We start from the raw sequence: 26,073 nt of genomic DNA, 5'->3' as shown, positions 1-26,073 counted from the left end.
GGGAGCTAAAACCAATTCCAAAATGTTTTTCCAATATTACAACAGCAAGCGAACATTCAAAGATGAGATTAAATGTTTAAGAGATATAAATGGCAAAATCGTAGATGAAGAAAAAAAAATAGCAAATATATTAAATGATTACTTTTCACAAGTTTTTACAAAGGAAGATACTGACAACATGCCTCACATGTCATCCAGTTCCTATCCAGTTTTAAATAACTTTAGCATAACTGAGGCAGAAGTGTTAAAGGGACTAGGAGCTCTTAAAATAAACAAATCCCCTGGGCCGGATGAGATCCTCCCAGTAGTACTCAAAGAAATGAAAGAAGTAATTTACAAACCGCTAACCAAGATCATGCAGCAGTCTCTTGACACAGGGGTGGTACCGACAGACTGGAAAATTGCAAACGTAATACCGATCCACAAAAAGGGAAACAAAACTGAACCAGGTAACTACAGACCAGTAAGCCTGACTTCTATTATATGCAAACTATAATAAGATCCAAAATGGAAAATTGCCTATATGGTAACAGGGTCCTGGGAGACAGTCAACATGGTTTTAGGAAAGGGAGATCGTGTCTAACTAACTTGCTTGATTTTTTTGAGGATGCAACCTCGATAATGGATAATTGCAAAGCATATGACATGGTTTATTTAGATTTCCAGAAAGCTTTTGACAAAGTCCTGCACAAAAGATTAATTTTCAAACTGAACGCAGTTGGGATTCAAGGAAACACATGTACATGGATTAGGGAGTGGTTAACATGTAGAAAACAGAAAGTACTGATTAGAGGAAAAACCTCAGAATGGAGTGTGGTATGAATGGACTTGACTCAGCAGTACCTGGAAGTGTGGGCTCTGCACAGCAATGGCTGCAGTAAGGCAGTGGGAGTGTTTATCACAATTGAAGGAGACGCCCATCCTCCACAACGGCAGTACCCTATCAAGCCTGAAGCAGTGACAGCAGTAAAGGACATTATTACTGATTTACTAATGCAAGGGATTGTAGTCGAGTGTAACTCCCCCACCAAAGCCCAATTTGGCCAGTCCCTAAGGGAGAGGGCAAGTGGAGGCTTACAATCGACTACCAATGCTTGAACCAAGCCCTGCCCAAGATGGCTCAAATAGTAGCCAACCCCCACAACATATTAACTGAAGTACCGGCTGAGGCCAGCTGGTTCTCAGTTCTTGACATAAGCAATGGATTCTGGAGCCTACCTATAAGGCCTGCAGATCAATGGAAGTTTGCTTTCACGGTGAAGGGGTCCAATACACCTGGACCCGCATGCCACAGGGGTATCATAGTAGTACCCAAGTAGTGTTCCACCAATGTCTTGCCAAGGCTCTAAGACCCCGCATGGCACTATTTTGCATTATGTGGATGACTTTTTGTTGTGTAGTACCTCTCTTACAGAAGCGAAGGAACTACTGAGGGCTACCTTGCTGCTACTTAAAGACCGAGGGTTTAAGGCCAACCCAAAGAAGGCTCAGCTCCTACAACAAGAAATAATGTACCTGGGACATATTCTCAGCTATAACAGCAAGACTATAAGCCCAGATAGGAAAATGGCCCTCACCTTAATACCCAAACCCCGCACTGTCACTGACCTAAGGCTGTTTCTGGGAACAACTAATTATGTTAGAGAGTACATAGAAGACTATGCTACTGCAGCAGGGCCTATGTACTCACTACTAAAAGACACACCTGAGAAATATGAAGCTATTGAGTGGACTGAGGAAGCAGAGCAGGGGTTCAACGACCTGAAAGAAAAGATCAGTGAGGCCCCTGCACTAGGCACACCCAGTCCAGCTAGGGATTTTCATTTCCAAATTACAGTGAAAACACACACCATACATTGTGTATGCATCCAAAAACAAAACCAAGGGCAATGGGTACACAAAACCCAGATAAAGCTCTACCAAAAACTATTGACATATGAGCCACCCCCACAAGAGGTGGCGTGCCTAACCGTAGAAGCAGATGTCCTCCAAGTGGTCAAATTGACCCTTGTGGGGTACTTGCCCACTAGGGGTCCTCCATTGGCAGCTGGCCTTGATTTATACAGCGAGTATGACTACCTGGTGCCTCCAGGAAGTCAAAGCCTCGTTTTGACAGATACAAATAAAAGAACCACCTGGGTGCTGTGTCAGGTTTGCCCCTCGTTGCATATGGGCCGGCATAGTGGATGCCGACTATAACGGAAGTGTAGGTATCCTGGTCCAAAATACTGGGGCCGAGCCCTTTGAAATAAGAGCCGGCTATCGGATAGCTCAGCTTGTATGTAAACACATTTGCTACCCACAGGTCAAGGAGGTCTCAGGCCTCCCCTCGACGGACAGAGAAGCGTGAGGATATGGATTCTCTGGAACGAAGGCATAACCATGAAATGTTTTGTGTTGAATTTATAACCATAAAGTGTTTTGTCTTGACTCATTAGATCAATCCCCAGGGACAACGCATGCAACCAGGAGGAAAAACAGGTTGTGCCTCCATACCTAGGGGCAGAACGACCTTATCCCCTTGACCAAGACTGTAATGACATCTTTACACCCTGCAATGACACCTCTCCTGTCCCCAGACCTTCACCCCTTCACCACATGGGCTCATAGAGGTGGGGGAACCATTAGGGTTCATTGAGGAGGTGGTCTGGCACCGAGTCACAGTACATTGTGATTAATCATTAGAATGGTTACAGACTAATTGTTCTGATTTCTCATCTCTAACTAAGGTATTCTTAAACCAAATGAAAAATGCACTCACTCGATATGTAGAAAAGAGTACTTACCAGTCTTCTGATATCCCTAAACGGCGCAAGCGAGAAATTCTATCTGAAGCAGCAGGTTGGTTTGGGGCAGCTCAGTCCACTATGAATAATGTGAATGTTGAGTTTCAGAAACAGCAGAATGATGGGACAAACTGGTATCATGCTAAAAGCTCTATCAATACAGCTACTGGAGTACATCATAATGCTGTTGCTATTAAACTGGTGGTGAAATCTCTTAAGGACTTAATTATGACAGATGTAACTATTACACAGCATGAAGAGAGATGTTATAGAATGGGGACCCTCGTGGTGGCACATGTTAATCGTGATATAATGGATCTATTAAGTAATAGGCTCCCTATCTCACACAGATCATCTTTAAGAACTAAAAGAGGAGGCCTCGGAATTGAATGGGCGGCCGACATATGGGACGCTGTACTCACCCACCCAAATCAAGACTCCAGACATATATTCAATGTTACTTATCAAATTATGATCCCTTCAGGGACATCGATACAACGTCAGACGTTGCATTGGCTGCTAGCGTTGGGGATGCCAGAGGGAAACCATGTCTATACTCTCAGTAATGTAGGTTGGGTGGGTAATGGTAGTATGTTTAGTATTGAATGTTGTATTCAAGTTAAAGGAACTGTTGTATGTACTTGTATTGCTCACATGAACTCAACTAATCTATCACTGAGGGCGGTAGTACGCCCTTACGGGGGTTTGAGCAGATTGTGCAACTAAACCAAACCCATTGGTGTGTGACATCCGATCTGCGTCACCTATCAATGGGTACCCGGCTCTGTGCTGCTAATATTAGTCATTGCTTATATGTAAATTATACATGACTTTAGGCAGCCATGTTATACATCCCTCACCCCCTCAGCTGATTAGGTATCAGGGCCAGCAAGCTCAGGCATTTTTGCACACAATAGATCATAAACCCTTATATCAAACAATTAGGAAAATCACTGCGGCTCTGACTGAAATTCAACATGAAGCAGTGTTAGCTGAGGTACATGCTAATATGGCTACTGATTTGGCTAAAATAAGTCTGTCCCGGACATCTGGTAAAGATTGGGAGTTTGGTAAAGGTGGACCTGACTGGTTTGGGTGGTGGAACATCTCGGGTAGGATTGCATCCTTTATTATTACTATTATTGTACTCATCCTATTCTGCAGAATGCAGAGGAACATGCGCACCAACAGGAGCGCAGACATCTGCAACATCAACCCCTGAGACCTGCAGCCATCTACCAAAATGCTTTGAGCATTTAAGACATTAGGTCCCCGACAAGTGCTAGTAACCTCTGGCGGGGACCCGAAGATCAGGTTCTATGGTCTATCTGACCTATGGTCATGACCATAAGGGGGGACTGAAGGAACCAAACAGGATGGATCAACCAACAATCATTGGGTGCGGTTTTGCTGTTTAGTGAGGAATTTGTGAAAGGAGGGGGGAAGGGCAGAATGTTCCAGTACACCATTTGGTTGGGTCAGATGTCCGGGGCCAGGAGGAGGGTAGAAGGAGAATTGGAATGTGTGCTCAACCATGAAATGCTTGCTAGATCATAAAATCTAGTCTGAGATGAACATAACAAACGCAACAGAGGGGCAGCACATCAATCAAGCCCTACAGTTGCTATCCATTGGTTAAACTGAGAGAGGCCAGGTTTAGGGGGTAAGGACAAAGGAATTGTGTGCTGCGTGCCAAATCCTGATAGGAGCAAGGAATTTTGTGTGAAACATATATAACCCATGTACGTGCTTTACCCCGGCAGAATACACTAGTTACTGATGAAGTGACTGTTATTCTCCGGAGCGCTCTGTATTTTGATGACCACTGCAATAAACCTTTGATGCAACAATCGATTGATTGTCTCTGAACATCTCTGCACTTTATTTTGCTCCCTACACTGAAGGGTAACCATGAGCCCCGGGGCGTCGTGAGACTCACAGCCCGTGCCTCTATAATAGTGATTATAATAGCCTCTGATTATCGCTCACCAGTACTGTATTGGTATAAGAAAAGTGTTTTTAAAAAAGTAATTTCAGCTTCCAGTCACTTAAAATATGCTGAAAATAATGCAAACAACACCAGGCTACAGATCGGGAGTCCCAAGCTTTAAACGTGTTACTGTTTATAAATAAGAACTCAACTTTATTATGAATATTGTGTTATTATGTTTTAAGCAACATACTACGATAGTGTTCATTATGGTAATTGTTTGTTTATTAGTTTTAAAATGTTTATTAAAACGTGACCTATTGTTTGACCTCGTTATTCCAATCGGCCCCCTTTGCTAACGACATCTGTAGTCAGGGTCGTAACCCAGTATATATCAACATGTTTTTGTAAAATGACTTTACACTTATTTCTAAAGATGCAACGTGTTTCAATAAATTCAAACGATAAACTTCGCATCCCGCGCAGAGAGAGAACACGAAACTAAAACGTCATTCAGTGAGGCTGGCATTGCAGGGGCGATGAAGGGAGGTTTCATCATGGATGGTTTTCAAAAGTTTAAAATTTTTAAATTACTCTGCGTGTGTTAAAGATCAGCGGTGTGTCTGTTCTTGACTTTTCCGAAATGGATATATTAAATATCCTGACAGCGTTTGAAAGCGTTTGAAAGTCAGAATCGCAAAAAAAAAAAAGTTATAAGCACTTCTACCTAGAACTGCCAAAAGTAGTCATTTACAATTTCTGACCGTCAATCACTGAGCATATATAAAAAAGCTGCCCTATCAAAGCCCTGCTGTGAGGGGGAAGTCCCTCCCACCTCCTGTTGAAGAGGGGCATCCTCACAGCAGCACATCACCATTTTCAAAATTGAAGGTCAGCAGGGAACATGACTGTGTCTTCTTTAGTTGAGGGGGCCCCGGATCTTCAAGGTAGTACGGCGACGAAGGCCCGGCTCCCTCTGGTGGCGGAGGCGGCGACGGCGGCCCGGCTCCCTCTGGTGGAGGAGGCAGCGATGGCAGCGGAACCTCAGCAACCCTAGAAAACAAAAAGGAGACACTAGCAGTCCCAAGCGATGCGGAGCAGCAGGCAACCCCTGGCGATGTGGAGCAGCAGGCAACCCCAGGCGATCCAAATGAGTCATCCCTGCGGAGCGGGCGTGGCATCCTTGGGCGGTGCAAGGCAGGCATCCTTGGGCCATAGCTCCTCCCCTCTGGGCTCTGAGAGCGGCGGCTCCTCCCTCTCTGGCTCTGGGAGCGGCGGCTCCTCCCTCTCTGGCTCTGGGAGCGGCGGCTCCTCCCTCTCTGGCTCTGGGAGCGGCGGCTCCTCCCTCTCTGGCTCTGGGAGCGGCGGCTCCTCCCTCTCTGGCTCTGGGGACGACAGCTCCTCCTCCCTCTCTGGCTCTGGAGACGGCGGCAGCTCCTCCTCCCTCTCTGGCTCTGGGGACGGCAGCTCCTCCTCCCTCTCTGGCTCTGGGGACGGCAGCTCCTCCTCCCTCTCTGGCTCTGGGGACGGCAGCTCCTCCTCCCTCTCTGGCTCTCGGGAAGGCGGCTCACCCCTCTCTGGCTCTCGGGAAGGCATCTCCACCCTCTTTATTGGAGTGACTGGGGCATCTCCCATGTCTACCGCCAGGTAATTAACCACCATGAGGGCAACCTCTGGGAAGGACGCTGGGTGGTGTTGTTCCTCCCACTGTTCCAACCTCTCCCCATCTCGACGTCACAGCGTGTTGATAACTATGGGGAGATCGTGGACGAGGTCTGCCTCAGGGTGCATCAACCAGTCCCAGATCTCCTGGGATGGTGGTGAAGGTGGTGGTGCTGGAGGTAGTGGGGTGGCCCCTGATGCCCGGGGTGAATACTGCACCTCTTCCTGGGCCTGGTTGTAGGGGCATCCTGCCCAGTTGTGGCCGTCCTCCTCACACCGGCCACACCAGTTTGCCGGTGGCACATCTGGGCAGGACCGCCAACGATGGTCCTCCTTCCCGCACCAGGAACACCATGGGAAGAGGCTGGCCGGGTCCTCCAGCAGTGGCTGCAGCAGCTTACATTTCTTCAGCTGCTGTTTTTCCTGCCTTTGCCGCTGTCTGTTCTTCTTTCCCATTTTTAAAAAAAAAAAATAAAAAAATAATAATAATTCTCCCAAAAATTAAAAAAAAAATAAATAAATACTGCTAGGTGGCGTTATCCCACTCAGACACCAAATGTGGCAGGCTGGTGAGTGGATAGAGGCCCAGAGACAGCCTCAGTTCAAAAAAGTAACAATTTTATTATAAATAAACACTAAAATAAAGTGCACAAGGGCAAAATAACAGATACTCAAATACAAATAAGCAAAAACAAAACTCACAAAAATAAAGTTTCCAGGCTGGGCAATGCCTTCACTGGATTTATCAAAATTCAAAAATCACAAAACAACCACAAACACCAACCTGCTTCCTCAGCTCCCCTCTCAAATGAGAAGCAGAGGCCTGCTTTTATGTCAGGTGGCTGGGCACTGATTGATCGTTAATTAACCTAATCAACTAATCAACCCCAGCCACCTGAACATAATAAACCCAGGCAGGTAGGGGAAATTAACCCCATCCCTGCCAATTTAAAAAGAGCAGAGCTTTGCTCTGCCACAATGACCTTGAAGGGTAATGGTTGTCATTCTTTTTCAGGGAACCAGGGTTATGGTAATAATCTAACGTTCCCTTTCAATTGAATGACAACAATTACCGAATGGGAAGCTGTACCAGAGCTGTCTTGGCTCCAGATTACCGACAGTACAGCCTCACAGCGATAGCATCAGAGCCCACATGACGCCTAGGGCATGCTGCCTGCAACACCCTAGAGCCCAGAGAGGGTATCGCTCGGTTTGCAACATCAAGGCGGTAAAATCGCACAAATGTCTGACTACCTGTCCATGTAGCAGCATTGCATAACTCATCTAAGGAGGCGCCATGAAGGAAAGCCCACAAAGTCGCCTGGTCCCTGGTAGAATGGGCCATAATGTCTGTCTGTTCATACGCCAAGCGTATCGCATCTGTCACCCAGTGTGCTAGACGTTGTTTCTATAGGGTCTGACCTCTAGAGTGGGACCCATAGCAGACAAACAGCTTGTTGGACTGTCTCCAGGACGCCGTCCTATCCAAGAAACAGTGCAGAGCCAGGACCGGGCAGAGCGTGTGCTGTCTACGGTCCTCCTCTGACTCGTGAGGGGGAGGTCTGAAAGTTTCCAAAACCACTGGCTGGTTGATTAATATGGAATGGAGATACCACCTTTGACAAAAAGGCTAGATTTGTTCTTAATGTTACCTGTGAGTCACTTCCAGTGAAAGCCATGCATGTGTCATCGATGGACAGCGCATGAAGCTCACTTACTTGTCTGGCAAATGTAATGGCTATTAAAAACACCACCTTCAAGGAAACAGGGTGCAGTTCTGCTGATGCCGTGTGCTCAAATGGGGGACCCATAAGGGCCCGCAGTACCAGTTATAAATCCCACTGGGGACCATACTTTTCATGGGAGGATGAAGCCTCCGAGCCCCTTTAAGAAATTGCACTGCCAGGAAATGTGCCCCAGGGGACACAGAGTCAATTTTGTCATGGCACACTGATATTGCTGCCAGGTATACCATAGGGGGCATTGAGTGGACTCGGCTGTGGCAAACAGGTCGACTCGTGCAGGTCGAAACCTCTCCCAAATCTGTTTCACCACTTGAGGATGCAGCCTCCTCTCCGAGCTGTCTGGAGCTCTTCTGGACAGGAGGTCTGCTGCCTTGTTGTCCACACCAGGGAGGTGAACCGTCCTGATGGAACGCAAGTTTCTGTGCGTCCAGGACAGGAGTCCGTTGCGTGGTGACGGCCCAGAGAGCGCAGGCCTCCTTGGTGGTTTATGCAGTGAGGCAAGCATGCTCACAGAGTTCAGTTTGATTCCCAGGAACACTGTGGATTGAGACGGTACGAAGTTGCTTTTCTGTTGATGTATAGAGAGCCTTAGCTTCGCCACATGATCTATGACCTGTTTTGTGTGCGCCTCGGTGCGTGCTTTGGAATGCACACAAACTAGCCAATCGTCCAGATAGTTCAGGATCCGAATACCCTGCAGCCTGAGTGGAGCCAGTGCTGCATCCATGCACTTTGAAAATGTCTGGGGCGCCAGCGAGAGGCCAAATGGCAGCACACAGAATTCGTACATGTTGCCTTGAAAAGCAAAGAGCAGATATTTTCTGTGCGCGGGACAGATCGGGATGTGAAAACAGGCGTATTGCAGGTCGATCGATGTGAACCAGTCACCCGGCTGGACGGACTGGAGGATACGCTGTGCTGTTGAACTTCCTCTGTTTGAGGAACAAGTTGAGGACCCTGAGTTGCAGAATTGGTCTGAAACCGCCGTCCCACTTGTGCACCAGGAAGTACCCAGAGTAAAAGCCGCTGAGAGCATCGCTTGGACTTACCAAGCATACAATGTTCTTCTGTTGAAGATTGGTGATCTCCTGTTGAAGGAGTATTGCACTCGCTGGTTCGACGGTGGTGAGAAGCACACCCTTGAAGGGTGGCAGACCTATGCAGAATTGTAGAGCATATCCAAGTCTCATAGTCGATACCACCGAGTAGTTCTGGGTGCAGCCTTGCCTTTGGTTGTGAGGTGGGGTTGGTGGCAGCCGGGGCCCCTCAGGGGAGGTCTCTGTTGGGCTTAGGAGGAGGCGGGTCTTTCTTATGCCAAGGCCTCTGTCTCCAGCCAGAGAACTGGTTACCCCTGGCCGGCGGTGGTCCCTTGCCACCGGCTCTGCTTCTGCCTGCTTGTCTGTTTTGGGGTGGCGTTCCATGTTCAGGCTCTGTTGCCCCGGCAGGCTGTGAATGCCACCTTGGGCTCTGGTGGTAGGCAGGAAGGCGCGAAAACTTCAAAGCGACCCCCGTGGCCTTGTGGGAACTTTCAAGGCTCACATCAATAGTCGCTCCGAATGTCTGCCCCGATGTAATGGGAGCATCTAGTAATGCTGCCTTCTCGGTCTCCACGACCTTGGCCTGGGTTAGCCAGAGGTGTCAGCTACCAGTGCTGCTAGAGACCTGCCTGATGTCTGACTCAACTCCCCCATTAGGTCGGTCATTGCCCTCGTTACCGCCAATAGCTCCCCTGTATCTGTCTCCGTTGCCCTCTCTTGCAGCCTCTGTCAGCTGCGTCTGGTACAAGACCAGTATGGCCATAGCATTGGCCACTCTAGCTGACAGTGCCGTGGATGCGTATGCCTTTTTTTAGCATGGCGTCTGTTGTTCTGCATGGCTTGGAAGGGCAGGTAGTGGCTTTGTCCCATTTGGTAAGGATGGACCTCTGCACCAGTACTGTGACTGTGTCTCTGATGGTGGGGAACATGCCTACACCTGCTTCTTGGGCTCCTGTGGTGTGTAGCAGGGCCTCTGCTGCTCTAGAGGCTGAGGGGGTGGATGCTGGGTTGCTCCAGGATGAGTGCACCAGCTCAAGAAAGTCTTGGCACAAGGGGAGGGCATGCTGTGGATGCCCCTTCTGTTTTAGGAAGCGGTTCCCCTTTCCCTCCTGCTCCGCTGGCCAGGGAACGTCCGCGGCAGCAGCTGCATGCTGCATCAAGGCCCAGAACTCCTCCCTCTGTGATACATGTGGAAGGGGCGGTATAGAGCCCCCTGCTGTGGCTTGCATAACTGACGTGGTAGGTACGGACACGTCCGACCTTGAGGCTATGAGTGACAGCTCGCCTGGGATCGGAGGTCTGTGTGCCAGAGATGGAGATCAGGACTGGGGTGGTTGGGGCTTCCTGGTGGTACGGGGCAATCTGCCCTGAGATTTTAATAGGGTCTCCAGCACGGTCTGCTGAGCCCTCACTGTCTCCGCTAGCTCCTGGAAACGCAGCTCAGCCGAGCTATGGCGTTTCTCTGGTGAACACGATGGACAGCGCCTGCGCCTCTGTGGGGAAGGAGAGTGTACCTCCTGGATGACCGTCTGCCTCCTGGGGAACGTACTCTTGAGCAGTGTCGTCAGGGCGGAGACCATCTCGCCTCTATGGATGGATATCTGCACCTCTGCACCGGTGGCGGAGAGGGTGACAGTGATCCAGGAGTGTCCCTGGTCACCGTGGCAGGCAGGGTTCTTGAAGACCTTTGGGACTGGGGTGGTTGGGGCTGCCTGGACCCTGAACCACTGATCTCATTCTCCCTTGCTCTGGGGAGAGAGGCTCTGCTGGGGAGAGAGCTGCTCTCCTGCGCTTAGTTCTTGAGAACTTGCGGCAGGGAGAGCAGTCCAGCTTGCCCTCCAGTGCCCTGGCCGCATGCTCTAGCCCTAGGCATCTGGTGCAGGTCGAATGCTCGTCCTGCTTGGGGAGCTTTGCTGTGCACCGGTCGCACTGGTGGAAGCCAGCGGAGGATCCAGTGAAGGGCACTGACATGGCGCAGGCTGTGCCAAGCGACTCATCATGCCGAGTGTAATAAACTGGCGCTGAATGACAGCCGTCTGTGTCGGCATCGAGGATGCAGGATCGGTGCCGGTGCCCAGGGAGCGCGGACGAAGCCGGGCTGATAATAAGCATCGAGTATATCGGCTTTGGTGCTGAGAACATGCAGTCGGTATCGCGTCTATCAGTGCCGAGGGAGAGTGTGATCGATGCCGAGTCGATCGGCGCCGAGGTCGGTGCTGACCGGTAGTGCAGTCGGTGCCATGCTGTAGACGCTGCCGAAGGTGGTCACACCAGTGCTGAGTGAATCGGCGCCGAGGTCGGTGCCAATGGGGAGTGCGGTCGGTGCCGGGCTGTAGACGGTGCCGAGTCAATCGGGTGGGTAAGCGCTGTTTTTCAAGCCTGAAGTCAGCATTAGAAGCGCAGTTGATGCCAGGTTGTGATGCCGGGTTCAGTCGGCTTTGTCGCCGAGGGCAAGCGCAATCGCGCTAGGAAATCCCAAGCTGGTTTTTCTTTTGTTTTTTTTTTTATTCGCTGTGGCCGAAATATTGGTGTAGAGAACGACGGCGTGAGCCCGCGGGATCTCCTTACAACACCACAACAGCTCTCCACACGGTATATCAAACTACACAAGGGCTCGTGCAGTGAGAGAGAGAGTAATGGCCGCTTACCAATCTTAACAAGAGTAATTCAATTGGACGGTGTTAAACCGACAAATCAGCCAAATTCTGACAAAGAAAGCATGAAGCAGTCTGTGACCTGTCTCAGTGAAGTGAGAGAGAAAATGGTGATGTGCTACTCTGAGGACGTCCCTCTTCAGCAGGAGGTGGGAGGGCCTTCCCCCTCACAGCAGGGCCCTGATAGGACAGCTTTTTTATATATGTACTCAGTGATTGGTGGTCAGAGAGGCTCTTCCCATTCGGTAATGGTTGTCATTCCATTGAAAGGGAATGTGCACCAGTAGAAAGGGGCGGAGCTGGATATTTCAGACAGAATGGCTGATGTTCTTGTGATACAATACTGAAATGATGGGGTATTTTTACCACAAAGTAAAGCATTCTTTCATTCTTAGTTTAAACTGCTGCATAATAAAGTGAATGCACACACACAATGTGTTTATTTTTTAAATCTTCAGATAATTTAGATTATTATGGTTAAAACATTTTGCTTCTTAAATGACACCTTCAGTGTTCTAAATGTAAAACAAGCTGATGGCTGATCGAAACGAAATCTTTGTTTTGTGAAACGTAATTTTCTCTCATAAAAAAAAAATACTCCTAAGAATCTTCCTCTTTCTTTAACCTTTGTAAATCACCTCCTCACCCAGTTCGTTGCTCTGTGTGTGTGTGTGTGTGTGTGTGTGTGTGTGTGTGTGCGTGTGATCTCTTATAGATGCAAAGTGGACCTCACAGTGCTGTTCACTGCAGAGGTCAAATCAAAAACAGAACACACTTCTCCTTTTCTGTGGTCAGTCAGCTCTGCGTCCATTTCTGAGAAGGGAATAAGTGTGTGTGGTGAGTGAGAGGAAGTGAAGGCAGGCAGGGTTTAAATTGAGCCTGAGTACTGGAATGCAGCCCTGCACCCCCTGTTAAACTGAGTACTGGAATGCAGCCCTGCACCCCCTGTTAAACTGAGTACTGGAATGCAGCCCTGCACCCCCTGTTAAACTGAGTACTGGAATGCAGCCCTGCACCCCCTGTTAAACTGAGTACTGGAATGCAGCCCTGCACCCCCTGTTAAACTGAGTACTGGAATGCAGCCCTGCACCCCCTGTTAAACTGAGTACTGGAATGCAGCCCTGCACCCCCTGTTAAACTGAGTACTGGAATGCAGCTGCGCTATAATGAAAAACAATGTGTGTGAAAATCTGAGGGGAACATTGAAGCAGGATTTCACTCTAACTATTCTCCTGTTGAATGCAAACCTACAAGTGTGCTGTTGTGTGTGTGTGTGTGTGTGTGTGTGTCTGTGGGGGCTCTTGCCACCCCTCCTCAAAGGCACAGCCACTGTAGAGCCGCACCCCTCTGGGACAGTTTTAATTCAATTATCTGAAGAATTAGATTTTCTGATCTCTCCCTATTTCACCTGGTCCATATTTACATTTCTACAGCATGCAGATTCACTTCCAATAGGAAATTGATTTAACATCTCATCTGCAGGACGGAGCACAAGGAGGTGAAGCGACTCGCTCAGGGTCACACAGTGAGTCAGTCAGTGGCAGAGGTGGGATTTGAACCGGTGACTTTCTGGTTACAAGCCCTGGATTTAACACTGGATCACACAGCCTCCATTACAATAGAACAATCACAAACCTTATCAAACAGGAATGTCATTCACCTTTCATTCAGTCTGCTTAAACATGCATCATCCATTCAAAACTTAGAAATACTAAAATACTCTCACAAGTTTCATGACTGATTTAAACGATCCATCTTTTACTGAGCATCTTAATAAAAAGCATTCACAGCCCAGTGACTCCAGTGGGGTTGCAATGGGTCTGTCACAGTCAGCACTTGCCTTCCACAGACAGGAGGAAACTCAGAGAGCAGGAAACATCACTCCACTCAATTCCTATCCATTGCTTTATATGCTTGCTGCAGGCAGCCTGCAGTTAACCTGCAAAGAGGCTTCTGTCAAAAGCTGCAAAGCTGTTTAGTTCACACAGATCCGAATCAGCAAGTCGTCTCTGGAAACTCAGCATCCCCTCCCAGCTCGACTGCTTCCCATTTTCTGTCTCTAGCAACTGAAATAAACAGTAAACTCTGAATAAGTTACAGAAGAACTCTCCATGATGTTCTTACTGTGCCAGTCTGGTCTAGTCTAGTGCTGGAGTGAGGTAACAGCTCTAGAGGAAAGCTGCAGGATGTAGCTGCTATGCCAGTCTGGTCTAGTCTAGTCTAGTGCTGGAGTGAGGTAACAGCTCTAGAGCAAAGCTGCAGGATGTAGCTGCTATGCCAGTCTGGTCTAGTCTAGTGCTGGAGTGAGGTAACAGCTCTAGAGGAAAGCTGCAGGATGTAGCTGCTATGCCAGTTTGGTCTAGTCTAGTCTAGTGCTGGGGTGAGGTAACAGCTCTAGGGAAAGCTGCAGGTGTAACAGCTCTAGAGTGCTGGAGTGAGGTAACAGCTCTAGAGGTAAGCTGCAGGATGTAGCTGCTATGCCAGTCTAGTCTAGTCTAGTGCTGGAGTGAGGTAACAGCTCTAGAGGAAAGCTGCAGGATGTAGCTGCTATGCCAGTCTGGTCTAGTCTAGTGCTGGAGTGAGGTAACAGCTCTAGAGGAAAGCTGCAGGATGTAGCTGCTATGCCAGTCTAGTCTAGTCTAGTGCTGGAGTGAGGTAACAGCTCTAGAGGAAAGCTGCAGGATGTAGCTGCTATGCCAGTCTGGTCTAGTCTAGTGCTGGAGTGAGGTAACAGCTCTAGAGGAAAGCTGCAGGATGTAGCTGCTATGCCAGTCTGGTCTAGTCTAGTCTAGTGCTGGGGTGAGGTAACAGCTCTAGAGGAAAGCTGCAGGATGTAGCTGCTATGCCAGTCTGGTCTAGTCTAGTGCTGGAGTGAGGTAACAGCTCTAGAGGAAAGCTGCAGGATGTAGCTGCTATGCCAGTCTGGTCTAGTCTAGTCTAGTGCTGGAGTGAGGTAACAGCTCTAGAGGAAAGCTGCAGGATGTAGCTGCTATGCCAGTCTAGTCTAGTCTAGTGCTGGAGTGAGGTAACAGCTCTAGAGGAAAGTGGCAGGATGTAGCTGCTATGCCAGTCTGGTCTAGTCTAGTGCTGGAGTGAGGTAACAGCTCTAGAGGAAAGCTGCAGGATGTAGCTGCTATGCCAGTCTGGTCTAGTCTAGTCTAGTGCTGGAGTGAGGTAACAGCTCTAGAGGAAAGCTGCAGGATGTAGCTGCTATGCCAGTTTGGTCTAGTCTAGTCTAGCTGGAGTGAGGTAACAGCTCTAGAGGAAAGTGGCAGGATGTAGACGCTATGCCAGTCTAGTTTGGTTTCTCACCTCTTTGGTGTTTGCTGAAGTAGAACTCGATCAGAACTCCCAGAATGGCGAGAGAGACCATTGTGCTCAGGATGTGACACCTATGCCAGTCTAGTTTGGTTTCTCACCTCTTTGGTGTTTGCTGAAGTAGAACTCGATCAGAGAGAGAGAGAGAGAGAGAGAGAGAGAGAGAGAGAGAGAGAGAGAGAGAGAGAGAGAGAGAGAGAGAGAGAGAGAGAGAGAGAGAGAGAGAGAGAAAGAAACAGCAGGCTGTCACCTAGATCTGCTTTCTTAATCAGAGAACTGACATTAAACGCCCAGGGGCAGAGACATGGGTTCATTTTTTTTTAATTATTATTATTTAAATCATGCACCATAAAACACAGACCAATTAAAATAGAAGATAAAGTTGGGGGAGGAGACAGCAGGTCATCGCCAAGCTTCTCATAATGTATAATACATGGTATGGTACATTGTATATATTTATATAGGCAGTCTCATCAGTACTCACTATATACATTCATTGTCACAGTGTCACTGGGATATGAAGAATGGTTCCCCTCAGTGTAATCACAGCTCAACTGGACCTCAGTGCTGCCCCCAGCACCCCCTCCTCCTCCCAGCAGCAGCTCTCTCCCACTCACAGAGACAGCACACACTGTCCCATTACTGTGTGCGGATTGAAATGACTGGATAGAACCACGACTGCCCCTTCTGTACAGACGACACTGCTCTCCTGTGCTCGCTGCAGGCAGTGTGCAGGTAACCAGCAGAGAGGCGTCTATCTGAACAGCAGAGTCACTCGCACGCAGTGACGGTTTCACAGGCCGGTCTGTGAGTTAAACAAACAGGACAGGATATTCATTACTGTGAACAGTCACACCCACATTCAGAAGCAACAGTAGCTTCTTAGCTATTTATTAACAAAACAGTTCCATAGAATGCCTTCGCCGGCACATCCACTGGTTATATGGGTCTCAAATGTGCAGTTTTGAAAGAAGCACATGTTTGAGCAAACTACTCTAGACATCTCTGTTTACAAGCCCTGCTTTTAGACTATCTTGTACCTCCTGGGTCATCTCACATGAAGAGGGGCTGGCTGCTTTCCTGTCAACAACCAATCAGCTGCTTCCCCGATTGACTGACATGCTTTCAGCCAGTAACATGTTTTGACCCAGAAATACTGCTGAGGTGAAATGATACAGTGAGTGTAACCGAGAACCAGAGAATCAAGCACAGACACTCTGATAATTGCTTATCTGTAGTAATACCAGCTATCATGTTTGGAAATTAATGTGTGCTGTAATGTGTTTCTTTCCAAACTGCTCGATTGAGAGGCTGATGCTTATGGAATTGTTAGCTTTAATACTTGTATTGCATCACAATATGTTTCACTTCAGTTCAGTGCACACTATAATGCCCCCTCGTGGTTTCAATACAGTACAATAATATGGTTATTAATTTAGTAACTGTCAAGCTGATAGATCCTGTCATAATTCATTGCTATAAAGAGGGAATGGGACACAGGTTACTGTGTAATTCATTCCTGGCTTGTTTTGGTTTTGGAGTGCTGCTTGTCTGATCACACAATAGAATAATGTGTGCTCGTATTCCAGCAGTGAATTCAGACCCAGCAAGGGGCAGATTCTTCTATTTTATTATTGCCTGCATGCATATACAGGAACCATCGCTTCAAAATAATACAGTCAAGTGCCTTTGGTGCTGCTGTTGTAAACGCAGCGCTCTGACGCATCGCATAGATCTGACTCTCAAAGAAAACTCTCTGAAAAACCTCCCAGAATAAGAATGACGTCAATGACAGTTAACCAGCACTGAAGAGCAGCTCCACAACTCCAATGAAACAACATCAACGACAGGCAACCAGCACTGAAGAGCAGCTCCACAACTCCAATGAAACAACGTCAACGACAGGCGACCAGAACTGAAGAGAAGCTCCACAACTCCAATGAAACAACATCAACGACAGGCGACCAGAACTGAAGAGCAGCTCCACAACTCCAATGAAACAACGTCAACGACAGGCGACCAGAACTGAAGAGAAGCTCCACAACTCCAATGAAACAACATCAACGACAGGCGACCAGAACTGAAGAGCAGCTCCACAACTCCAATGAAACAACGTCAACGACAGGCGACCAGAACTGAAGAGAAGCTCCACAACTCCAATGAAACAATGTCAACGACATGCGACCAGAACTGAAGAGCAGCTCCACAACTCCAGTGAAAGCAAGATATATAGATGTATACACACACACACATTATATATACACACACACACACACACACACACACACACACACGTGCAGGGTGATCAGAAAGCAGGTTTACCACGTCAATGCATATCACTGATGTGGTAAACCTACTTTCTAGTCACCATGTATATATAAAAAAAATTCAGCACCTTATTTTACTGTGCGATCAAACAAGCAGCAAAATCAACTGGAACCAGAATCACTCCGAATGACTGAAAATGTCATAAACAGCAAGAAGACAGTAAATAAAATATGAAGTTTGAAGCTTCACACAATTCCAGCCAACTTCTTAAAGTCTAATGAAGGCGTTAACATTGAAAACACGCCTGTCACAGAAAAGCATATATATATATATATTTTTAAATTCGCTCATGGACAGTCATTGCCTAAAACTAAACATTCCAAATAGTTTTTCCCACAAGGGTTCAGTGAAGCAGCTCACGTGTGTTGGATGCGTTCCTTCAACAGGAATACAGCACGGGAAAGAGAGCAAGAGACGCTCATTTATGAATGCCATGAAAATCATAGCATTACAAATGAAACACACCTTTAACATGGTGCGTGCCTTTTTCATAGAGCAACATGTGAGATCTGTGAGGTGATGGTGATGCATTTTAGATAAGAGTTACTGGAATTGTGTTGTCAGCTGTACAGACTTTAACAATCTACTCACCCAGAAAACCTTGAGATTCACCTTTCACAGCGAGACCTGTCAATAAATATAACAAGAATAAAATGAACACTTCTTTTAACCTTCTCCCACCTCCCTCCTGCCCCTCTCCCACCTCCCAATCCCCTCTCCCGCCTCCCCTCTCCCACCTCACAATCCCCTCTCCCAACTTCCTCCTGCCCTTCTCCCACCTATCCTCTCCCTACTCCACCTCCCTCTTGCCCCTCTCCCACCTCCCGTGGGGTCTCCTAGGGAAGACGGGGAGAGGGTCCCCGGGCGGGGGAGAGGGTGGAGGGAGTACTTGAAACTCAGAGTCCTGAGATACTGTCGAACAGCTTAGACTAAACAGCATCACTACACTCTACAGATAAGCCCAAAAGGTTTGCATCAGCCTATAGAATGAACACATTTTGCTTCATAAAGTTGAATGAAACCTGCTGAGTAATGTTACGTTAATATATTGTATTACTCACCACTTTATCGTTTTCCATACACTTAACGAAAATGTGACCTTGAAAAATCTAATATGAAATACTGAACTACAAGTATGGCTTCCAGTAGAAGTTTGCAATATCATTGTGTAGTTTATTTGATTACATGATGTTAAATAAAAGATCAAAATTATGTTATGCAAAACGTTTTTGGCTTTGCCAGTGAAGGTACCCCTGCCCATAAATTAGCGTGCAGAGAAGTGGAGCGGTTGACCATACGGAAGCCATGGGCAGGGGGTCGGATAGCTGCCCTCCCCGTTAGACGAAGCTAAACAGCAGGTGAGGCTGGGGAGGAGGAGGCAGACTCTGACGCACAGCAGGGACTCAGTGGATTGAAGAAAGATATCTTCTTTGTTGATCAATTAACTTATCTATTATCGAATGATAAATAAGATGCCAGCTATTCGACTCAATGATCTGTTCTGAGTATTGAAGTGCCTACAATGTGTCTGATGATCACGTGATCTGAGGTTAGAAGTGAGTTTCCTGTCTGAACCATTGCTTTGCTCAATGAGGTGAAGTTACAAAATAGAGGCCCTGTCTGTCCCCATGCTGTGTGGGCAGCTAGTCCCCCTTAGAGCAGCGTGAACCCGTAGAAAAGTGTACCATAGCAATGTGTAATAAAGCACAGTGAAAGCATTGTATAGCACAGAGAGGTCTGCTAAACCATAGGGAAGCATTGTAAAGCACAAAGAGGTATGGAAAAGCATAGGCAAGCATTGTAAAGCACAGAGAGGTCTGGTAAAGCATAGGCAAGCATTGTAATGGTAAAGCACAGGGAAGCACTGTAAAGCACAGAGAGTTATGGTACAGGACAGGGAAGCATTGCAAAGCACAGAGAGTTAAGGTACAGGACAGGGAAGCATTGTAAAGCACAGAGGTATGGTAAAGCACAGGGAAGCATTGTAATGGTAAAGCATTGTAAAGCACAGAGAGGTAAAGCACAGGGAAGCACTGTAAAGCACAGAGAGTTATGGTACAGGACAGGGAAGCATTGCAAAGCACAGAGAGTTAAGGTACAGGACAGGGAAGCATTGTAAAGCACAGAGGTATGGTAAAGCACAGGGAAGCATTGTAATGGTAAAGTATAGGGAAGCATTATAAAGCCCAGAGAGGTCTGGTAAAGCATAGGGAAGCACTGTAAAGCACAGAGAGGTCTAGTTAAGCAGGGTAAATGACAATAATTGCAGAGGATAACCATGGGAAAGGGGAAGAGGTTGAATATTTACAATTTGGAAAGACGAGAAGGACCCAGAGTAATGCAACCTTGGGGAGAAAAAAAAAAGAAAGTAAAAGACTAAACTGTTACTGTGCTTAAACTGCAGGAAATAGTTTTAAATGTGGGTTTGAAAACTCGCCAGACCATTCTGACAACCCCTCCTCCTGTCTCTCCCCATGCTATGTGGGGTCTGGAGGTGAAGATCCAGTGTTTCAGCTAGCACCCTCGTTTCAGCAGGGTGGGGGTGTAGATCCAGTATTTCAGCAATAGCCCTCGTTTCAGCAGGGTGGAGATGTAGATCCAGTGTTTCAGCTAGCACCCTCGTTTCAGCAGGGTGGAGGTGAAGATCCAGTGTTTCAGCTAGCACCCTCGTTTCAGCAGGGTGGAGGTGTAGATCCAGTGTTTCAGCTAGAGCCCTCGTTTCAGCAGGGTGGAGATGAAGATCCAGTGTTTCAGCTAGCACCCTCGTTTCAGCAGGGTGGAGATGAAGATCCAGTGTTTCAGCTAGAGCCCTTGTTTCAGCAGCGTGCAGCAGGGTGGAGATGAAGATCCAGTGTTTCAGCTAGCACCCTCGTTTCAGCAGGGTGGAGGTGTAGATCCAGTGTTTCAGCTAGAGCCCTCGTTTCAGCAGGGTGGAGATGAAGATCCAGTGTTTCAGCTAGAGCCCTCGTTTCAGCAGTGTGCAGCAGGGTGGAGGTGAAGATCCAGTGTTTCAGCTAGCACCCTCGTTTCAGCAGGGTGCAGCAGGGTGGAGATGAAGATCCAGTGTTTCAGCTAGCACCCTCGTTTCAGCAGGGTGGAGGTGTAGATCCAGTGTTTCAGCTAGGGCCCTCGTTTCAGCAGGGTGGAGGTGAAGATCCAGTGTTTCAGCTAGCACCCTCGTTTCAGCAGGGTGGAGGTGTAGATCCAGTGTTTCAGCAGGTTTCAGCAGGGTGGAGATGAAGATCCAATGTTTCAGCTAGCACCCTCGTTTCAGCAGGGTGGAGATGAAGATCCAGTGCAGCCCTCGTTTCAGCAGGGTGGAGGTGTAGATCCAGTGTTTCAGCTAGCACCCTCGTTTCAGCAGGGTGCAGCAGGGTGGAGATGAAGATCCAGTGTTTCAGCTAGCACCCTCGTTTCAGCAGGGTGGAGATGTAGATCCAGTGTTTCAGCTAGCGCCCTCGTTTCAGCAGGGTGGAGGTGTAGATCCAGTGTTTCAGCTAGAGCCCTCGTTTCAGCAGGGTGGAGGTGTAGATCCAGTGTTTCAGCTAGCACCCTCGTTTCAGCAGGGTGGAGGTGTAGATCCAGTGTTTCAGCTAGAGCCCTCGTTTCAGCAGGGTGGAGGTGTAGATCCAGTGTTTCAGCTAGAGCCCTCGTTTCAGCAGGGTGGAGATGAAGATCCAGTGTTTCAGCTAGCACCCTCGTTTCAGCAGGGTGGAGGTGTAGATCCAGTGTTTCAGCTAGCACCCTCGTTTCAGCAGGGTGGAGGTGTAGATCCAGTGTTTCAGCTAGCACCCTCGTTTCAGCAGGGTGGAGGTGAAGATCCAGTGTTTCAGCTAGCACCCTCGTTTCAGCAGGGTGGAGGTGTAGATCCAGTGTTTCAGCTAGAGCCCTCGTTTCAGCAGGGTGGAGGTGTAGATCCAGTGTTTCAGCTAGAGCCCTCGTTTCAGCAGGGTGGAGGTGAAGATCCAGTGTTTCAGCTAGCACCCTCGTTTCAGCAGGGTGGAGGTGTAGATCCAGTGTTTCAGCTAGCACCCTCGTTTCAGCAGGGTGGAGATGAAGATCCAGTGTTTCAGCTAGAGCCCTCGTTTCAGCAGGGTGGAGATGTAGATCCAGTGTTTCAGCTAGCACCCTCGTTTCAGCAGGGTGGAGATGAAGATCCAGTGTTTCAGCTAGCACCCTCATTTCAGCAGGGTGGAGGTGAAGATCCAGTGTTTCAGCTAGCACCCTCGTTTCAGCAGGGTGGAGGTGAAGATCCAGTGTTTCAGCTAGCACCCTCGTTTCAGCAGGGTGGAGATGAAGATCCAGTGTTTCAGCTAGCACCCTCGTTTCAGCAGGGTGGAGGGTGATCCAGTGTTTCAGCTAGCATAAGATCCAGTGTTTCAGCTAGCACCCTCGTTTCAGCAGGGTGGAGATGAAGATCCAGTGTTTCAGCTAGCACCCTCGTTTCAGCAGGGTGGAGGTGTAGATCCAGTGTTTCAGCTAGCACCCTCGTTTCAGCAGGGTGGAGGTGTAGATCAGTGTTTCAGCTAGTCAGCAGGGTGGAGGTGTAGATCCAGTGTTTCAGCTAGCACCCTCGTTTCAGCAGGGTGGCAGGTGTAGATCCAGTGTTTCAGCTAGCACCCTCGTTTCAGCAGGGTGGAGATGTGATCCAGTGTTTCAGATAGCAGTCGTTTCAGCTAGCACCCTCGTTTCAGCAGGGTGGAGGTGTAGATCCAGTGTTTCAGCTAGCACCCTCGTTTCAGCAGGGTGGAGGTGTAGATCCAGTGTTTCAGCTAGCACCCTCGTTTTTCAGCTAGCAGCCCTCGTTTCAGCAGGGTGGAGGTGCAGCCAGTTTAGAGCCCTCGTTTCAGCAGGGTGGAGGTGTAGATCCAGTGTTTCAGCTAGCACCCTCGTTTCAGCAGGGTGGAGGTGTAGATCCAGTGTTTCAGCTAGCACCCTCGTTTCAGCAGGGTGGAGGTGTGAGATCCAGTGTTTCAGCTAGCACCCTCGTTTCAGCAGGGTGGAGGTGTAGATCCAGTGTTTCAGCTAGCACCCTCGTTTCAGCAGGGTGGAGGTGTAGATCCAGTGTTTCAGCTAGCACCCTCGTTTCAGCAGGGTGGAGGTGTAGATCCAGTGTTTCAGCTAGCACCCTCGTTTCAGCAGGGTGGAGGTGTAGATCCAGTGTTTCAGCTAGCACCCTCGTTTCAGCAGGGTGGAGGTGTAGATCCAGTGTTTCAGCTAGCACCCTCGTTTCAGCAGGGTGGAGGTGTAGATCCAGTGTTTCAGCTAGCACCCTCGTTTCAGCAGGGTGGAGGAAGATGTAGATCCAGTGTTTCAGCTAGATTTCAGCAGGTGTGGAGATGAAGATCCAGTGTTTCAGCTAGCACCCTCGTTTCAGCAGGGTGGAGGTGTAGATCCAGTGTTTCAGCTAGCACCCTCGTTTCAGCAGGGTGCAGGGTGGAGATGAAGATCCAGTGTTTCAGCTAGCACCCTCGTTTCAGCAGGGTGGAGGTGTAGATCCAGTGTTTCAGCTAGCACCCTCGTTTCAGCAGGGTGGAGGTGGGTGGAGATGAAGATCCAGTTTCAGCTAGATCGTTTCAGCAGGGTGGAGATGTAGATCCAGTGTTTCAGCTAGCACCCTCGTTTCAGCAGGGTGGAGGTGTGAGATCCAGTGTTTCAGCTAGCACCCTCGTTTCAGCAGGGTGGAGATGAAGATCCAGAGGTGTAGATCCAGTGTTTCAGCTAGAGCCCTCGTTTCAGCAGGGTGGAGATGTAGATCCAGTGTTTCAGCTAGCACCCTCGTTTCAGCAGGGTGGAGGTGTAGATCCAGTGTTTCAGCTAGCACCCTCGTTTCAGCAGGGTGCAGCAGCAGCAGGTGGAGATGAAGATCCAGTGTTTCAGCTAGCACCCTCGTTTCAGCAGGGTGGAGGTGTAGATCCAGTGTTTCAGCTAGCACCCTCGTTTCAGCAGGGTGGAGATGAAGATCCAGTGTTTCAGCTAGCAGCCCTCGTTTCAGCAGGGTGGAGGTGTAGATCCAGTGTTTCAGCTAGCACCCTCGTTTCAGCAGGGTGGAGATGAAGATCCAGTGTTTCAGCTAGCACCCTCATTTCAGCAGGGTGGAGGTGTAGATCCAGTGTTTCAGCTAGCACCCTCATTTCAGCAGGGTGGATGTGTAGATCCAGTGTTTCAGCTAGCAGCAGGGTGGAGGTGAAGATCCAGTGTTTCAGCTAGCACCCTCGTTTCAGCAGGGTGGAGGTGTAGATCCAGTGTTTCAGCTAGCACCCTCGTTTCAGCAGGGTGGAGGTGTAGATCCAGTGTTTCAGCTAGCACCCTCGTTTCAGCAGGGTGGAGGTGTAGATCCAGTGTTTCAGCTAGCACCCTCGTTTCAGCAGGGTGGAGGTGTAGATCCAGTGTTTCAGCTAGCACCCTCGTTTCAGCAGGGTGGAGGTGTAGATCCAGTGTTTCAGCTAGCACCCTCGTTTCAGCAGGGTGGAGGTGAAGATCCAGTGTTTCAGCTAGCACCCTCGTTTCAGCAGGGTGGAGGTGTAGATCCAGTGTTTCAGCTAGCACCCTCGTTTCAGCAGGGTGGAGGTGTAGATCCAGTGTTTCAGCTAGAGCCCTCGTTTCAGCAGGGTGGAGGTGTAGATCCAGTGTTTCAGCTAGCACCCCTCGTTTCAGCAGGGTGGAGGTGTAGATCCAGTGTTTCAGCTAGCACCCTCATTTCAGCAGGGTGGAGGTGTAGATCCAGTGTTTCAGCTAGAACCCTCGTTTCAGCAGGGTGGAGGTGTAGATCCAGTGTTTCAGCTAGCACCCTCGTTTCAGCAGGGTGGAGGTGAAGATCCAGTGTTTCAGCTAGCACCCTCGTTTCAGCAGGGTGGAGGTGTAGATCCAGTGTTTCAGCTGGTTGTGTAGATCCAGTGTTTCAGCTAGCACCCTCGTTTCAGCAGGGTGGAGGTGTAGATCCAGTGTTTCAGCTAGCACCCTCGTTTCAGCAGGGTGGAGGTGAAGATCCAGTGTTTCAGCTAGCACCCTCATTTCAGCAGGGTGGAGGTGTAGATCTAGTGTTTCAGATAGAGCCCTCGTTTCAGCAGGGTGGAGATGAAGATCCAGTGTTTCAGCTAGAGCCCTCGTTTCAGCAGGGTGCAGCAGGGCTGGATGGTGTTTCTACAGAATATCTGGACACCCCCTTGTGAAGTCAGCAATGCTTTCATTTGTTTATAAATGTGTGCGCACAGCAAGTAGAAGCCCTCGTTTCATTGTTTCTACCGAATATTGGAACCCCTTGTGAAGTCAGCAATGCTTTCAATCACTGAGGATTTATACTGGCAATGACGATGTTTCAGAAGCAGACTCCTACTGTAGGAGAAGTGTCTTTGTTGAAAAGCAAGACATCCATTACGTCCAGAGTCAAAGCAAGCACACTGTGCATTAATAAATGAAACTGACGATGAAAGCATTTACTGCACATTCCCAGCAAAACTCAATGGAAAAACTGAAACAACAATTCTCTAGAATCACTGCTCTGCTCTGAGATTGCAGTGGAAGTTATATATACATTGTATTACACTCAAGTACACTTAAGAACTTACTTTCATATATCTACTGAACATATTTTGTAAGTAATTTGTCTAACAAAAGTCTCATGTTTTCAAATTTTTATATTTACAAAAAATGAATAGACAAGAATTTTAGAAATAGTTGATCCACCTACTCTCTCTCTGTGTGTGCGTGTATATACTGTGTTATATACTGTTTCTGCTAGAACAAACAATGCTTTGAAGAAGGAAATATCACAGATATTGCAAGTATTTTCCCATATTCATTACACATTATATGGTTGCACAAGTTTCAGTATTTATATAGACTTCTGGTTGAAATGCTTGTCTAATATGAGGGTGCTATCACTTATTTGCGATGAAGTGTTTAGAATATAGATGGTAATAAATATATCTCATACTCACACACTGAACAGGCAGGAAGAACCCAGAGCAACAGCATTTTGAGGAAAGCGAAACGAGACACAAAGAAAGACTGAACCAAAGAGGAACCGAGAGAGAACAAGAAGTGGTGAGTCCGTGAGATTCAGGAAACCAGTCTGCTCTGGGAAATGATTTAGTTTAAAATTCAAAGTCATGTGATGTATCTCAGTAGCTAGACGTGTTTGCATGATAGATGTATGTGCACAAGTGTATCAGAAAAGGATTAGCGTCAGGGTTATATAGTGGGAAAAAACACACAAAGTACATTGTAACTGTGTGTAATAGCATTGTAATTATGTGTAAGTACACATGTATTTACTAAGTAACTACTATGTAAATACACAGTAATTAGAGGCACTTCATGTGACGTGTCACCGCCCCCTGTTGGTGCAGGGGGTGTAGTGCAGGCGGTGGTGCGCACGCAGGTCATACATTTCAACATGTATCTGGAGAAGCGCTGATCCCATTGGCATTGAAACTTGCTTTAACATTATTTAGCTTGTTACTGAGAACATCGAATTCTCTGTATGGAGGGAGGAAGGCTTGCGCGGGGCTGAGCTGATCGGGAGGTCCTGATTGGCTGGGGAGCCGATGCTTGTTTAGGGAAGCAGCAGTGCCACAGTTCGAGGCGACTGAGTGCCGTGGCCACACAGAC

The 26,073-nt window shown here is 48.2% G+C and overlaps 1 long non-coding RNA gene across 1 annotated transcript; it reads right to left on the bottom strand.

Moving 5' to 3' along the window:
* Window positions 1-15,626: 15,626 nt before the first annotated feature.
* LOC121303542 lies at window positions 15,627-25,487 on the bottom strand. Its single transcript, XR_005947812.1, has 3 exons — window positions 25,401-25,487; window positions 18,052-18,087; window positions 15,627-15,937 (listed from the first exon to the last, which is right to left on the bottom strand). It is a non-coding gene; the product is annotated as an uncharacterized LOC121303542 (long non-coding RNA).
* Window positions 25,488-26,073: the final 586 nt, after the last annotated feature.

The sequence above is a fragment of the Polyodon spathula genome, chromosome 33 (genome assembly GCF_017654505.1).
Source record: "Polyodon spathula isolate WHYD16114869_AA chromosome 33, ASM1765450v1, whole genome shotgun sequence".
In the NCBI taxonomy this organism is placed as follows: Eukaryota; Metazoa; Chordata; class Actinopteri; order Acipenseriformes; family Polyodontidae; genus Polyodon; species Polyodon spathula.
Note: the sequence above shows the minus strand (reverse complement) of the source record. Positions and strands in the feature narration are given on the sequence as shown.